General features: G+C 35.3%; 3 long non-coding RNA genes across 3 annotated transcripts; 1 reads left to right on the top strand and 2 right to left on the bottom strand.

The window, feature by feature from the left end:
• The first annotated feature begins 5,565 nt into the window (after positions 1-5,565).
• Positions 5,566-17,991, top strand: LOC128987225 (uncharacterized). Its single transcript, XR_008490213.1, has 3 exons — positions 5,566-5,727; positions 17,038-17,123; positions 17,857-17,991. It is a non-coding gene; the product is annotated as an uncharacterized LOC128987225 (long non-coding RNA).
• Positions 8,722-9,960, bottom strand: LOC128987226 (uncharacterized). Its single transcript, XR_008490214.1, has 3 exons — positions 9,807-9,960; positions 9,294-9,420; positions 8,722-8,823 (listed from the first exon to the last, which is right to left on the bottom strand). It is a non-coding gene; the product is annotated as an uncharacterized LOC128987226 (long non-coding RNA).
• Positions 13,870-15,004, bottom strand: LOC128987227 (uncharacterized). Its single transcript, XR_008490215.1, has 3 exons — positions 14,930-15,004; positions 14,419-14,545; positions 13,870-13,948 (listed from the first exon to the last, which is right to left on the bottom strand). It is a non-coding gene; the product is annotated as an uncharacterized LOC128987227 (long non-coding RNA).

Genomic DNA, 17,991 nt, shown 5'->3' with positions numbered 1-17,991 from the left:
ACGGTCGTATGGACACGCGTGGACATATTAATTGCCTCCTGCGATTGCGGCTAAATGGTAATCATCTCCCATGGTCATATGCAGATCATCATCGTCTTCAGCAAATGAGGCAAAATTCTTATCTTTTTCTCGCGACCATTTGGACATTATCGATTATCAACGTCTCTCTCAATCGCATAACAAACGGATTAAATCAGTGAAATTAATTTATAAAAAAAAAAAAAAAATAGATGGGCCCCCTCCTAGGCCAAGGTCCCCGCAACTCCCGTGTCCGCTGTTAGGGAATTACTGCCCTGAGTATTTATATGTAGTTTGAAATTTTGCTTTACCACTGACAAGATTCTTCTTGAATCTCATATGGGAAACAGATCAGCTCAATATAGCAAGAACCTTAAAAAAATTAAGAGACCTTTTAAAGTGACTATGTCTTTAACAACTATTAATTTCTTTGATTTAAATAGTAAATCATTTGTAAGATAATTACCTTAAGGTACGAAACTGTTCAAGGAGCCTGACGTGGGGCAGAATTTACAGCTGAGTTAAATCCCATGCTACGCTTTTGGTACGATTGGCAGACAGCAGCACACCATGGTAATATTCCTGCAACAAGGCACATCAAGGGGTTAAAAGGATTAAAGGATTAACACAATTATTATGATTAAATATATAAGTTTCTTGTAAATTCAACAATGTGTAGAATTTAATTTAACTTCGATATATATAGAATTTACTGATTATTCTGGACAAACGCCAGTACTTTGTTAGTTCATTTAAATCTATTATGAGATCTATTTTATTAGTTAGTTTATTTTTCCAAATTATACATCGGTTTATTTACATACTATTGCATGTTTACTGTTTTTTTAACGCTGATCTGTAAATCCATTGTGTATCTTCATAGACTAAAATAATTAAATATAAACTGTCAGCCGAGTTGCAGTTACCATAGGATATGGCACACACCACTGGGAGCGCTGTGTAGTTACGTAGCATGTAAGTCGTAACATAAATCCATTGAGTATCGTATTCTTATCAATTTAAACATTTAGTTATAAGATATGTAAAAAATTACCTGCAAATGATAAAAAAGACAGCTGATATTAACATCTTCTAGAAAGCGGGTAGTTCATACTTGGAAGTAGTTGAATTACTTGCTGTGAGATTTTCTCAGGAAAGTTCACGCTACAATCGGAGAGATCTGAAACAGGATCAACGAACTATTAAAAGTAATCCTATCTGGACCAAAACTTACTTCTATTTACCTGTGTTGTGTGATGCAGCTTTAGTGGAATTGGTTAAAATCAACATTTGTCACTTCAAAAATTCCAAGCTCTTGAGGGAAAAATTCCAAATCCTAAAGGGACAGTTTAATAGGTGGCAGTTTTTGAGATACATTTTTTGAAATATGGTATAGCTTGACCTGAAATCTTATTCGCTGACATCAATTTTTTTCCATTTAACCTGTAGTAAACTGGCTTTGATACTTTAAATATTCTATGAGTTGAGATCTCTGCCATCTACTTATACTAAGGTTGTATTATTGTTTCTATTTGGTAGAGTAGATAAGATACTTACTTAGGTAGTCGAATACAGCTCTGGCGATGCCTTTATGGAAGCTAGCAGGATGAAGAGAAGAAAAGTAAGGAAATCATGTCAGTGGGTTGGAATAAGGTTTAAGGGATACTTTGGATAAAGGACACCCGTGGTAGGGAGAGGAGGTCCAGACACAATTATTTTCATCTACCTCTTCTCTCTACCCTCAAGCGCTCCCTCGGCCATGTTCAGGAGGAGGGCCTCCTGTTTCTACCACATAATATTACCGTACTGTGGTAGGGCCGTAACACAAGCTTAAGGTGTAAATTACTAATCAAAAACTGTTTTCAAAACAAAAAAAATTTTGAATTTTATTAGATATAACGCACGATAGTTTTGAAATAATTTGAGGGCCGAAGCCCATTTATCCCTCCATGCCACCCCTGGTAAGAATCTTAGAAGTTTAATCGTGCAAAACATCCCATAGGAATCTATTTTTTGGTCAATTGATGTCCCCATCCGCTTAAGGTGTAAATAATTCCCTACTTACTGGCTTTGCCTAAGTAGATAAGAGTTATATAATGGCTTTTCATGGTTAAACTTCTTAAGCTTTTACCAGGCTACTGAAAAATGACTTAATAAATAACTTAATACAAAATATACGTACATCTTACAATTATTCCCTAACTTAAAGAAGGTGTATTAATAACACCTAGTTAAAGGAAAACAATATCTAATAATAAAAATATATGTACAGTATGCAACATTTGAGGTATCAATAAAATTGGAATTTATGAAAAACTACGCAACTTACCACTATTTTTTTATTTGTGATTTCCTTAATCTTCTTCTTCTTCTGGTTCTTTTAACTAATATTAACAATCAACTCAAACCATCCAACTTTATGACTCATATCTGAAATCGCGTCAAATCAACGTTCATCACTATGTCCGTGCAACAATATCAGATGATTTAAAACTGGACATTAAACTTTTACCAGGCTACTGAAAAATGACTTAATAAATAACTTAATACAAAATATATGTATATCTTTAAATTATTCTTTAACTTAAAGAAGGCGTATTAATAACACCTATTTAAAGGAAAAAATATCTAATAATAAAAATATATGTACAGTATGCAACATTTGAGGAATCAATAAAATTGTAATTTACGAAAAACTACACAACTTACCACGTTTTTAAATTTGTGATTTCCTTAACCTTCTTCTTCTTTTTCTGGTTCTTTTAACTAATATTAACAATCAACTCAAACTATCCAACTTTATGACTCATATCTGAAATCGCGTCAAATCAACGTTCATCACTATGTCCGTGCAACAATATCAGATGATTTGAAACTGGACATTAAACTTTTACCAGGCTACTGAAAAATTACTTAATAAATAACTTAATACAAAATAAACTTAAAGAAGGCGTATCAATAACACCTAGTTAAAGGAAAAAATATCTAATAATAAAAATATATGTACAGTATGCTACATATTTTAGGAATCAATAAAATTTGATCTTTTGAATAACTACACAACTTACCAGTAACTTTTTATGTGTGATTTTCTTCCTCTTCTTCTTCTTCTTCTGGTTTTTTTTAACTAATATTAACAATCAACACAAACATCCATCTTCATAACTTATATCTGAAATCGCGTAAAGTGATGTTCATCACTATGTTCGTGCAACAATATCAGATTATTTAAAAATGGACATGGAATAAATATAAGTACACACACATACAAAACAAACAAATAATTAAGCGTCTTGAATTTGAAGATCTGCTCTCGAAGATGTCTCGTAGAGGATGGCCTGGCACTAACCTATCATAGCTATAAAGCCTTTGTAGGCTACTGTAATAATATCTTAATTATCTTCCTAACTCTCTACCTGATAAAAAGAACCTGAAAATCCCTATTCTGTCTTAGGACTTATGGCTATTCTATTCATGAGGTGATATAGTAAAACTTGACCTAACACTATATACTTTAAAAAACCTAAAAAAATCCAATCTGTTCTAAAAGCCTGTGGCTACCCTATTCATGAAAAAATGTAGTAAAATTTCACCTAACACTATCTAAAAAATAAACCTGAAAATCCCTAGTCTGTTCTAAAAGCATAGGGCTATACAATTCATGAGAAGATTAAGTAAAATTTCACCTAACACTGTATAATAAAAAAACCTGAAAATCCCTGATCTAATAAAAATTATAAATAAAATGAATTTAGTTATCTGTGATAACTCTAACCATCCCTAACCTCTTTGTAATAACCTAAAACTAAACGACGGGGATTTCTTCAGTGAAGCGAAGACTCAATCCGATGAATGATGGCAGAACACATAATGCACACAAAAGGAAAGTTCCTACCTTTGGTATGGCAGCAACTCAAAAACCTGCAAATAGCGAAGTCCAAGTGAGCAAAATTTGTGAGTTCAAGTCCGGCTTAAAGTTGTAATTCATTCTATGACGATCTTCTCCCCAAAGTTGATACCCACTTCAGTCGGAAAGATCTAAAACAGTTTCAAAGAAATGTTAAAATGAATCCTAACTAGACCGCCACTTATTTTAAATTACCTGTGTTTAATGATTCTAAACTTTTTGGTGGTCCCACAGTTATGGTTTGATTAGCCTTGTTGGTATTAAAAACATAGTAAAATATAATTGAAGCTTCCACCATGTTCCATGTTTAGATTTGTTTGGACTCAACTGCCAACAGCTATCGCCAATCCATAGAGGAGGGTTTGATTCCAAAACTGTCCTTATTAAATGTTCTATCAATATTTTCCAACAGGATATAGTATTTACAGGGCCGTATTTGGAATTTATAAAGCCCCTCTATATTCTGACTCTTTGAAGATTGGAACTGAAGAGTTTAAAAATACACGTGGTAATTATTCAACTCGATGAATTTTCTTTTTTTTCCAACAATCCTATCGGTAATAAGACATAGGAGTCTAGCTAATAAAGAGTCTATTAATTTGTAAATAATAATATTAGGGGCTTAGGTTGGGGCCAGACATTTTAATTTCTTTTGGGTTGAATAAAAAGTTTGGACCTAGAGGCATCGGATAAAAATTAGGTACCGTAGGTAGTTTTGGAAAAATTTGGAATAAGTTTAGGAAGAATCTGTAATCACAACCAAATTGCAAGCGTCTTCTGCGGTCACAGTAAAATCTTGGACATCCGCCGTGGTCACGGAGGAATCGTGAAGATCTCTACGTTCACGGCAAAATAGTGAACATCATGCGCGATCACGGATATTTTACACAACGTTGTGATATTTAGACTTCGTGCAATACTCCCGAAACCGTGCATACACCATCTTCGTCTTCTGCGATCGAAGTAAAATAATCAATGTCTAATGTCTTCTTAAACACAGTGAACATATTGCGCGATCCTGGAGACATCTCTTCGTCTTCTGCAATCACATCGAAATCATGAATATCTCCTATGGAGATGATAACATCTTTTGCGAGTGGGGAAACATCATTTTCAACTCCTCCTATCGCGGCGAAATCCTAAACCACTTCTATGACCGAGGAGAAATGGTTAATATCTTGCGCAAGGGCAGAGACATCATCTGCATCTCCTTTGATCATGACGAAATCGTGATGATCTTCCTAGTTTGCAGGGTCACGATAAAATCATGGACATACTCCTGTGATAGCGGATGAATAGTGACGTCTCCTACATAATTGGTAAAATAGGGAAGATTGTTTGCTGTCGCGCAGATTTTATCAACATCTCCTGCTATAAATTTATTTAAAAAATACATATTCGGGGCCCACAGTGAGGCCCCTTCCTTGGACGAGGCCCTGGAAACCGCCGTGTCTGCCGTTAGGGAAATACGGCCCAGAGTATTTATGTAATTTGGCGTTTTGCTGCACCACTGACAAGATTCTTCTTGAACGTAATATGGGAAACAGATCAGCTGAATATGGCAGGAACCTTGCAAAGCTTAAGATACCTTATGAAGTGTCTATGGATTTAACAACTAATTATTTCTTTGTTTCAGATAGTAAATCAAGTGTATGATAGTTACCTCAAGGGACAAAAGTGTTCGAGGAGCCCGACGTGGGGCAGGATCCAGCTGCGTTAAATCTCATGCTACGTTTTTGATTGGCAGACACCAGCACACCACTGTGATATTCCTGCAACAAGGAACATCAAGGGGTTTAAAGGTTTAAAAGGATTAACACAATTACAATTAATTATATATACGTTTCTTGTGAAATCAACCAAGTCTAGAATATCTATCATTTGATCTTATTGAATTGTTAGTTTATTTTTCCAATTTATACATCGGTTATTTATGTACAATTGCATGTTTACTGTTTTTTACTGTATTTTTATCGGGTAAATGATCAGTTGTCCGGTAACTGTGGACGAGTGTGTAACGAGTTATTTTTCCTAGGGGGGTATATTTTCTCCTATTTGGCCGCGTACCGATTGTAGAGGTAAGCAAGCGGCGGCGGCGAACCTGGCTAGCGCCCTTTGACCCGGCTTATCAGTTCGGATAAGCTTGGGTATCCTGGGACTACTGGATAGCCGAGAAGGACATTCTAGTGGTGGATCTCTTAGAGTGAGGAGGCGAGTGTTTGTGTCTAGTGAGACGTCCAGTGATTTGGGTGACATCGGTGTCGTCGTGGTTGGTGTTGTTAAGGTGACAGTGAGTGTCGGCGTTCAAGTTGGGTGTTGTGACCCACTTGTGGTGAGTGGACGACTTTTATTATATTTTGGTTGAGGAGTTGAGATTATTAGTTTGAGAATATTAATCCCTGATGTTATTGCGAGAGTTAGAGTAGTAACCGTGCTGGTTAAAGCCTGACGGTAGTTAGGATTTATATTAGTCAGGAATAATATTAAAGTGTATTCCTGACGGTTCTGGGCAGGTGCTAGAGCGCAAATAATATAATTTATTGACTGTAGTAGTTATTATTTTGCGTTGTACCAAGAGTTAGTTATATTACTAATAACTCTGAGGCCCGACAAACCTAGGCTGCACGATTTAGCGTGCGTAGTTGGAAGCACGAGGCCAGTAGGCTAGTAGCTAGTTTTATTAGCCTATTAACAGAAGCCCGGCTAAGCAATATAACGTTGATATAGTAGCAGTAGTGGTAGTAGCAGTAGGGTTGGTATTGATTAATCATTTAATTATTTTAATTTAACCTGAACAGCTTGCTTAGTAATCCAACACGTTAGCTTGGCAGCTTGGATAGCGGAGTACCGGCTATCAGATAATATATTTATCTAGTGTTTGGAACGTATTTAATATTTATTTATCTGCTACTAAGTAGCTCAATAATTTAATAGTAGTGCAATTGCCATTTAGCTTTGCTTGTTTGGCTTGGTATTTATTGAGACCAGCTATTAGTGGCGTAGTCACTCTACCTATAGTGTACTCGTATATTATTATGTGGTACGATTATTGAGTGAACTGTTTGATTCTTAGCTTGGGCATTAGAGTTGTGTATTGGATTATAGTGGCCTAGTAGACCCCGCCTGGTGATAACACGCGTTGTGGTTTTTATTAGCAAGTTGTCGTGTAACTCACCGTGTTTTAGGCACTCTGGGCTTAACTATTGGATAGTTAGGACGAAGCCCGAGTTGCGTAGTCAGCAACGACCCCCTAGGAGTGTGGAGAATCGGCGTAGGCCTGGTAGTGATTATTGCACGTTTGTTTGGTGACTTGTTTTTGACTTGTTCACAGTGCCCGTGTATGAGCCAGTCCTATACCGGTTAGACCCGGCTATTGGCCTAGTGGTTTCCCTGACCTTATCGCAGACCCTGGAACTTTACCCAGCCATTGTAGGCTGAGCTATCCCCGGCAAACGGTTGCGACTGCACTTTTAATATATTTTTTTCCAGTGCAGAAAACATCGTCGCAAGTGAGTGTGTGTTGTGCAATATATTAACAGTGGTTCTGTATCAAAAATAGTAAAACAATGAATCTGTTACGTGTTGATGCAATGTGGTGCAGAATTAGGCAGCGTAGGATTGAGCGGAAGTACTGGATTCACCCAATTAATCAATTTATTAATTGATTAAAAAACCTAATAATAACAAATAATAACTAATAAATGTTTTTTTCCTTTACCCTCCAATTGTTCAAAATCCTCTCTCAGAGCAAACAAGTTTCCACATTTAATCATTCACATCATTTAATCATGAACGCCCTTGCAAGCACGACAGTCGGGCAAGAGTTGCGGATCACAGTTTCAGTGGACAAATGCACCACAACAGAATGATGTGGTTGTTAGACTGTAGTACAGTGGGCAAGCGCTCATAAGATCCATTGGTTTAGTAATTGGAATGTGCAGGGCCGATATTAGGTGCGAGGCAATTGGCTTTTTTGGGGGGCGGCAAAAAATTGTAAATAAAAAAAAATAGTGATTGTATTTGCATGCGATTGTGGTAATCTTCTGATAATCCTCGCAGTCGTGTAGGCAAAATTCTCACTATTTTCCACAGCCGTGTAGGCATTATTATCGTCTTCCATTATCATGGCAATATATGAGAAAATCCCGCCGTCTTGGGGAGATTATCATTGTCTACCGAGTATGAGGCAAAATTCAGATCTTTTCCCGCAGTTGTGTGGACATTACTATCGTCTTGCACAATAGCCGGGGAGGTCAAGTTCTGATCACCCGTCGTCGCCGTGTAGAAATTATATCATCGCCTACGGTCGTATGGACACGTGTGGACATATTAATTGCCTCCCGCGATTGCGGCAAAATGGTAATCATCTCCCATGGTCATTTGCAGATCATCATCGTCTTCAGCAAATGAGGCAAAATTCTTATCTTTTTCCCGCGACCATGTGGACATTATCGATTATCAACGTCTCTCTCAATCGCATAAAAAACGGATTAAATCAGTGAAATTAATTTATAAAAAAAAAAATTGATGGGCCCCTTCCTAGGCCAAGGTCCCCGCAACTCCGGTGTCCGCTGTTAGGGAATTACTGCCCTAAGTATTTATATGTAGTTTGGAATTTTGCTTTACCACTGACAAGATTCTTCTTGAACCTCATATGGGAAACGGATCAGCTCAATATAGCAAGAACCTAAAAAAAAATTAAGAGACCTTTTAAAGTGGCTCTGTCTTTAACAACTATTAATTTCTTTGATTTAAATAGTAAATCATTTGTAAGATAATTACCTTAAGGTACAAAACTGTTCAAGGAGCCTGACATGGGGCAGAATTTACAGCTGAGTTAAATCCCATGCTACGCTTTTGGTACGATTGGCAGACAGCAGCACACCATGGTGATATTCCTGCAACAAGGCACATCAAGGGGTTAAAAGGATTAAAGGATTAACACAATTATTATGATTAAATATATGCGTTTCTTGTAAAGTCAACAATGTCTAGAATTTAATTTATCTTCGATATATATAGAATTTACTGATTATTCTGGACAAACGCCAGTACTCTGTTAGGTCATTTAAATCTATCATGAGATCTATTTTATTAGTTAGTTTATTTTCCAAATTATACATCGGTTTATTAACATACTATTGCATGTTTACTGTTTAGTAACGCTGATCTGTAAATCCATTGTGTATCTTCATAGACTAAAATAATTAAATATAAACTGTCAGCCGAGCTGCAGTTACCATAGGTTATGGCACACGCCACTGGGAGCGCTGTGTAGTTACGTAGCATGTACGTCGTAACGTAAATCCATTGAGTATCGTATTCTTATCAATTTAAACATTTAGTTATAAGATATGTAAAAAATTACCTGCAAATGATAAAAAAGACAGCTGATGTTAACATCTTCTTGAAGCGGGAAGTTCATACTTGGAAGTAGTTGAATTACTTGCTGTGAGATTTTCTCAGGAAAGTTCACCCGCTACAATCGGAGAGATCTGAAACAGGATCAACGAACTATTAAAAGTAATCCTATCTGGACCAAAACTTACTTCTATTTACCTGTGTTGTGTGATGCAGCTTTAGTGGAATTGGTTAAAATCAACATTTGTCACTTCAAAAATTTAAGCTCTTGAGGGAAAAATTCCAAATCCTAAAGGGACAGTTTAATAGGTAGCAGTTTTTGAGATACATTTTTTTAAATATGGTATAGCTTGACCTGAAATCTTATTCGCTGACATCCATTTTTTTTTTCATTTAACCTGTAGTAAACTGCTGGCTTGGATACTTTAAATATTCTATGAATTGAGATGGAAAATTTCTGCTATCTACTTACACTAAGGTGTATTATTTTTTCTCTTTGTAGAGTAGATAAGATACTTACTTAGGTAGTCGAATACAGCTCTGGCGATGCCTTTATGGAAGCTAGCAGGATGAAGAGAAGAAAAGTAAGGAAATCATGACAGTGGGTTGGAATAAGGTTCAAGGATACTTTGGATAAAGGACACCCATGGTAGGGAGAGGAGGTCCAGACACAATTATTTTCATCTACCTCTTCTCTCTACACACAAGCGCCCCCTCGACCATGTTCAGTTGGAGGGCCTCCTGTTTCTACCACAATATTACCGTACTGTGGTAGGGCCGTAACACAAGCTTAAGGTGTAAATTACTAATCAAAAACTGTTTTCAAAACTCCAAAAAAATTTTGAATTTTATTAAATATATCGCACGATATGAGTTTTGAAATAATTTAAGGGCCGACGCCCATTTATCCCTCCATGCCACCCCTGGTAAGAATCTTAAAAGTTTAATCATGCAAAACATCCCATAGGAATCTATTTTTTGGTCAATTGATGTCCCCATCCGCTTAAGGTGTAAATAATTCCCTACTTACTGGCTTTGCCTAAGTAGATAAGAGTTATATTACGGCTTTTCATGGTTAAACTTCTTAAACTTTTACCAGGCTACTGAAAAATGACTTAATAAATAACTTAATACAAAATATATGTATATCCTACAATTATTCCCTAACTTAAAGAAGGCGTATTAATAACACCTAGTTAAAGGAAAACAATATCTAATAATAAAAATATATGTACAGTATGCAACATTTGAGGTATCAATAAAATTTGAATTTATGAAAAACTACGCAACTTACCACTATTTTTTTATTTGTGATTTCCTTAATCTTCTTCTTCTTCTGGTTCTTTTAACTAACATTAACAATCAACTCAAACTATCCAACTATATGACTCATATCTGAAATCGCGTCAAATCAACGTTCATCACTATGTTCGTGCAACAATATCAGATGATTTGAAACTGGACATGGAAATGAATCTAAGTACACACACACAAAACAAACAAATAATTAAGCGTCTTGAATTTGAAGATCTGCTCTCGAAGATGTCTCGTAGAGGATGGCCTAGCACTCACCTATCATAGCTTTAAAACCTTTGTGAGCTACTGTAATAATATCTTAATTATCTTCCTAACTCTCTATCTGATAAAAAGAACCTGAAAATCCCTATTCTGTCCTAAAGCCTATGGCTAATCTATTCATGAGATAACATAGTAAAACTTGACCTAACACTATATACTTAAGAAACCCTAAACATTTCCAATTGTTCTAAAAGCCTGTGGCTATCCTATTCAAGAAAAAATATAGTAAAATTTCACCTAACACGATCTAATAAATAAACCTGAAAATCCCTAATCCGTTCTTAAAGCCTATGGCTAATCAATTCATGAGAAGATTAAGTAAAATTTCACCTAACACTGTAAAATAAAAAAAACCTGAAAATCCCTGATCTAATCAAAATTTTAATAAAATTAATTTAGTTATCTGTGATAACTCTAACCATCCCTAACCTCTTTGTATTAACCTAAAACTAAACGAAGGGGATTTCTTCAGTGAAGTGAAGACTCAATCCGATGAATGATGGCAGAACATAATGCACACAAAAGGAATGTTCCTACCTTTGGTATGACAGCAACTCTAAACCTGCAAATAGCGAAGTCCAAGTGAGCAAGTTTTGTTAATTCAAGTCCGGCTTAAAGTTGTAATTCATTCTATGACGATCTTCTCCCCAAAGTTGATACCCACTTCAGTCGGAAAGATCTAAAACAGTTTCAAATAAATGTTAAAATGAATTCTAACTAGACCGATACTTATTTTAAATTACCTGTGTTTAATGATCCTAAACTTTTTGGTGGTCCCACAGTTATGGTTTGATTAGCCTTGTTGGTATTAAATACCCCCGCCGCAGCAAACCTGCCGTCTAAGCGAATTTCCATTTGGCCGAATTGATTTTCAATTGATCTATTTAAATAACATTAGGTTTAACGAGTACCTAGGTTTGCTGCTACAAGGAAACTAATAAAGTAGTGTGTTTTTAGTAAAATATTTATAGCTTACTATAAAATAAATAAATTTGCCAAGTTTGATCAAAATATATCCATAAACAAGCAAACTACAACATTTTACAATATTCTCCATAAGAATAACATGGGAATTTTAAATTTACCATTTTTTTAGTTTTCTCCGTAACCAATAACCGTACAAAAACACTTTGATATACTGAATTGTTTGTTTTTTTAAGCTCTTTAAGAAGGTTTAGAGAAAAATTGGGAAATTTTGTGTTTTGAGGGTAAGAAGTGAGAAAAACCAATTTTTACCCCATAAAACCCCCCATAAAACCCTGTTCCCATAGTCCGATCATGCTGGATCGCGAACTCATTCAAGTTTATCCCGCCTTACACCTTCAAACCAAATTTCATCAAAATCGGATAAAAATTACTCAAGTTATCGTGTTCACGGACACATATATATATAAATTTATATATATATATATATATATATATATATATACATATATAAAAATTTGAACGAATGGTGTTTTTGGCCTCTGGGGACATTAAAATGAAAAAGTAAATCGGTCCCGGGCCTAAGTCTTACCATGAGACCTACGGTAATAGCTACTTCCCTATAGGGAAATTCGCTAAAACATAGTAAAATATAATTTAAGCTTCCACCATGTTCCATATTTAGATTTGTTTGGACTCAGCTGCCAACAGCTATCGCCAATCCATAGAGGAGGGTTTGATTCCAAAACTGTCCTTATTAAATGTTCTATCAATATTTTCCAACAGGATATAGTATTTACAGGGCCGTATTTGGAATTTTTAAAGCCCCTCTATATTCTGGCTCTTTGAAGATTGGAACTGAAGAGTTTAAAAATACACGTGGTAATTATTCAACTCGATGAATTTTCTTTTTGTTTCCAACAATCCTATCGGTAATAAGACATAGGAGTCTAGCTAATAAAGAGTCTATTAATTTGTAAATAATAATATTAGGGGCTTAGGTCGGGGCCAGACATTTGAATTTCTTTTGGGTTGAATAAAAAGTTTGGACCCAGAGGCATCGGATAAAAATTAGGTACCGTAGGTAGTTTTGGAATAATTTGGAATAAGTTTGTGCAGAATCTGTAATCACAACCAAATTGCAAGCGTCTTCTGCGGTCACAGTAAAATCTTGAACATCCGCCGTGATCACGGAGGAATTGTGAAGATCTCTACGTTCACGGTAAAATAGTGAACATCATGCGCGATCATGGATATTTTACACAACGTTGTGATATTTAGACTTCGTGCAATACTCCCGAAACCGTGCATACACCATCTTCGTCTTCTGCAATCGCAGTAAAATAATCAATGTCCAATGTCTTCTTAAACACAGTGAACATATTGCGCGATCCTGGAGACATCATCTTCGTCTTCTGCGATCACATCGAAATCATGAATATCTCCTATGGAGATGTTAACATCTTTTGCGAGTGGGGAAACATCATCTTCAACTCCTCCTATCGCGGTGAAATCCTTAACCACTTCTATGACCGAGGAGAAATGGTTAATATCTTGCGCAAGGGCAGAGACATCATCTGCATCTCCTTTGATCATGAAGAAATTGTGATGATCTTTCTAGTTTGCGGGGTCACGATAAAATCATGGACATACTCCTGTGATAGCGGATGAATAAAGACGTCTCCTACATAATTGGCATAATAGGTAAGATTGTTTGCTGTCGCGCAGATTTTATCAACATCTCCTGCTATAAATTTATTTAAAAATACATATTCGGGGCCCACAGTGAGGCCCCTTCCATGGACGAGGCCCTGGAAACCGCCGTGTCTGCCATTAGGGAAATACGGCCCTGAGTATTTATGTAATTTGGCGTTTTGCTGCACCACTGACAAGATTCTTCTTGAACGTAATATGGGAAACGGATCAGCTCAATATAGCAAGAACCTTAAAAAAAATTAAGAGACCTTTTAAAGTGGCTCTGTCTTTAACAACTATTAATTTCTTTGATTTAAATAGTAAATCATTTGTAAGATAATTACCTTAAGGTACGAAACTGTATGAAACAAGGAGCCTGACGTGGGGCAGAATTTACAGCTGAGTTAAATCCCATGCTACGCTTTTGGTACGATTGGCAGACAGCAGCACACCATGGTGATATTCCTGCAACAAGGCACATCAAGGGGTTAAAAGGATTAAAGGATTAACACAATTATTATGATTAAATATATGTGTTTCTTGTAAAGTCAACAATGTCTAGAATATAATTTATCTTCGATATATAAAGAATTTACTGATTATTCTGGACAAACGCCAGTACTCTGTTAGGTCATTTAAATCTATCATGAGATCTATTTTATTAGTTAGTTTATTTTCCAAATTATACATCGGTTTATTAACATACTATTGCATGTTTACTGTTTAGTAACGCTGATCTGTAAATCCATTGTGCATCTTCATAGACTAAAATAATTAAATATAAACTCTCAGCCGAGCTGCAGTTACCATAGGTTATGGCACACGCCACTGGGAGCGCTGTGTAGTTACGTAGCATGTACGTCGTAAAGTAAATCCATTGAGTATCATATTCTTATCAATTTAAACATTTAGTTATAAGATATGTAAAAAATTACCTGCAAATGATAAAAAAGACAGCTGATGTTAACATCTTCTTGAAGCGGGAAGTTCATACTTGGAAGTAGTTGAATTACTTGCTGTGAGATTTTCTCAGGAAAGTTCACCCGCTACAATCGGAGAGATCTGAAACAGTATCAACGAACTATTAAAAGTAATCCTATCTGGACCAAAACTTACTTCTATTTACCTGTGTTGTGTGATGCAGCTTTAGTGGAATTGGTTAAAATCAACATTAGTCACTTCAAAAATTCCAAGCTCTTGAGGGAAAAATTCCAAATCCTAAAGGGACAGTTTAATAGGTGGCAGTTTTTGAGATACATTTTTTTAAATATGGTATAGCTTGACCTGAAATCTTATTCGCTGACATCCATTTTTTTCATTTAACCTGTAGTAAACTGCTGGCTTGGATACTTTAAATATTCTATGAATTGAGATGGAAAATTTCTGCTATCTACTTACACTAAGGTGTATTATTTTTTCTCTTTGTAGAGTAGATAAGATACTTACTTAGGTAGTCGAATACAGCTCTGGCGATGCCTTTATGGAAGCTAGCAGGATGAAGAGAAGAAAAGTAAGGAAATCATGACAGTGGGTTGGAATAAGGTTCAAGGATACTTTGGATAAAGAACACCCGTGGTAGGGAGGAGAGGCCCAGACACAATTATTTTACAATACAATACAATACAATATCTACAATACCTATCATAGCTATAAAACCTTTATGAGCTACTGTAATAATATCTTGATTATCTTCCTAACACTCTATCTGATAAAATAATGAACCTGAAAATCCCTATTCTGTTCTAAGCCTATGGCTAATCTAATCATGTGATGATATAGTAAAACTTGATTTAACACTATATACTTAAAAAAACCTAAACATTTCCTAACTGTTATAAAGCCCTATGACTAACCTATTCATGAAAAAATATAGTAAAATTTTACCTAACACTATCTAATAAATAAACCTGAAAATCCCTAATCTGTTCTAAAAGCCTATGGCTAATCAATTCATGAGAAAATTAAGTAAATTTTCGCCTAACACTGTAAAATAAAAAAAACCTGAAATCCCTGATTTAATCAAAATTTTAATAAAATTAATTTAGTTATCCGTGATAACTCTAACCATCCCTAACCTCTTTGTATTAACCTAAAACTAAACGACGGGGATTTCTTCAGTGAAGCGAAGACTCAATCCGATGAATGATGGTAGAACAATGCACACAAAAGGAAAGTTCCTACCTTTGGTATGACAGCAACTCAACACCTGCAAATAGCGAAGTCAAAGTGAGCAAACATCATCTAAAAATTAGATTTAGTGAATTTATAATTATAAAGATATTCCAATATTGCCTTTTAAATTATATCTATTTGGGATCTATTTACATATTAAACCGATATGTTGTATATTATACAGGTTGTTTTTTTTTTAAACCTGCATCTTTATTTATGTAAAAACCGCAATAAATAGAAATATGCAGTAATTTATCTCAGAAATTTATGAACCGATTTTCAATTTTTTTTCATCAAACATTTTCTTTTTTCATCCTCTTTTATTTGATATGTCACAAGGGGTACCTTGCTATTTAAAAAAATTAAGTTGGGGGCAGGGGGGAAAGGGGGGAATGTGAATGTAACGTTGAATTCAAAACAATTGGGCCCCCTAAGTCAATAGATGATTCCCGCAAACTGCATATTTCTATCTATTGTGGTTTTTACATACAGTAAATAAAGATGCAAGTTTAAAAAAAACACCCTGTATGTAATTATTGCAAATTGCATGTACACTTCAATGCAAAATGCATGAAATAAGATCCCATGAAACCAGAAGGTTGGTTTAAATTTAATGAAAGATTGTGACTTTGTTCGTAGATGAAGTCTCCATTGAACTGACATCCCAGTAAAGCAGGCTAATTCAAATAAGACCCTTGAATTTGTATTACTTGCGTTTTTTTTTTTTTTATATCTTTCATCCAATTGATTTTTATCAAACCATTTTACATATTTAGTTACAAGAAATTAAAAAAAAATACCTCTAATTCTTACAGAAGACACCTGATGTCAACATCTACGTAAAGGAAGTTCATGTGTGATCCTCTTGAAAAATTTAACGCGCACGAAAAGTGATCTAAAACAGAATCAAAGAATTATTAACATGTATCCTAACTTGACAGGCACACACTTCTAATTACTAGTGTTAAAAGACTCTACTATTTTTGGTGGTCCCACTGTTATAAGATTATTAGTCATGTATATCCTGTATTTGTTTGGTATTCAAAAACATAGTTTTGAAAATTGACAATTTCAAAATGTTCTGTGATTAGGTTTGTTTGGTCTCAGTGGTCAACAGCTATTGATATCAGTCACTGATCCATAGAGGAGGGCACGACTCTTACTTGTTTTAAACTAAATGTTCTATCCATATCGTCTAACAGGTTATAGTCTTTATGTATAGTTTGGAATTTCGCTCCACCACTGGCCGGAAGAGTTTCCTTGAATCTTATGTGGGAAACAGATCAGCTCAATATGGAAAAAATGTAAAAAATGCTTAAGACCTCTTTTACAGTGTCCATGTATGTAATAAATTTTAACATTGATTTCTTTGTTTTAATTAGGATATTCACCTTTGAGATCAAGGAGCCAGACTTGGGGTAGGATACAGCTGCATTAGCAGACGCCATCGTGATATGCCTACAACAAAGTACATTTAGAAGTTTTTAGTACATTTAGTACATTTACGATTACCCCACTTACTAATAAATGCATTTCTTGTAAAATCAACTTAAAGTTTAGAATTTTATTTTCCATATATTCATTTACTATATATTGATTCTTCTGATTTTTCTGGGCCAACACCAGTGAATGGACAGGAAATTTTAATTTGTCATGATATCCATGTTAATTGTTAGTTTTCAATACCAAATAATGTGTTGATTTATTGTTTATATACTAAAGACAATTTTCCAAAACTACAGACTAAAACAGTATCAAATAATTAGGAAAAGATACCTATCTCAAATTGACAGGCACTTGCTTTCAATCGCCTGTGTGGAACGATGCAATCTGTTTTATGTTGTAGGCAGTTAAATGTGGAGAGCGTTTTAGTGAATAGTGACTAAGAATGGGGAATTCGGTTTTCACCTAAAACCTTTTTCATTGACATCCATGGTGGTAAATCTTCTTTCACAACATTTTGAATACTATGGAAACTTAAAGCTTTGCTTTGAACGGAAAAGAAAGACATTTTTATTTAAGTAAAGTTGGTTAAATCAAGGGTGTCTTTGAACCTTGTTTGAGAAACAGATCAGCTCAATGGGGCAAGTGGGCAAGAACCTATCTACCAAATAAGCTGATGACTTATTAATTATGTAGCTTAAGAAACCTTTTACAGTGTCAATGTACCTAACAGCTGTTGATTTGTTTGTTTCTATTAGGATACGGTATCAAACGTTTGCTACTCACCTGGCACCAAAGTGCTGAAGGAGATGGACGTAGTGAAGGCTACAGTTGCGTTGATTGTCAGACACCACAGTGATATGCCTGCAACAATGCACGTCCAGAGGTTAGAC

The sequence above is a fragment of the Macrosteles quadrilineatus genome, unplaced genomic scaffold (genome assembly GCF_028750875.1).
Source record: "Macrosteles quadrilineatus isolate MER2022 unplaced genomic scaffold, UCM_ALF_1.0 Scaffold_2__2_contigs__length_208266976, whole genome shotgun sequence".
NCBI lineage: Eukaryota > Metazoa > Arthropoda > Insecta > Hemiptera > Cicadellidae > Macrosteles > Macrosteles quadrilineatus.
This window is presented reverse-complemented; position numbering and strand designations above follow the sequence as displayed.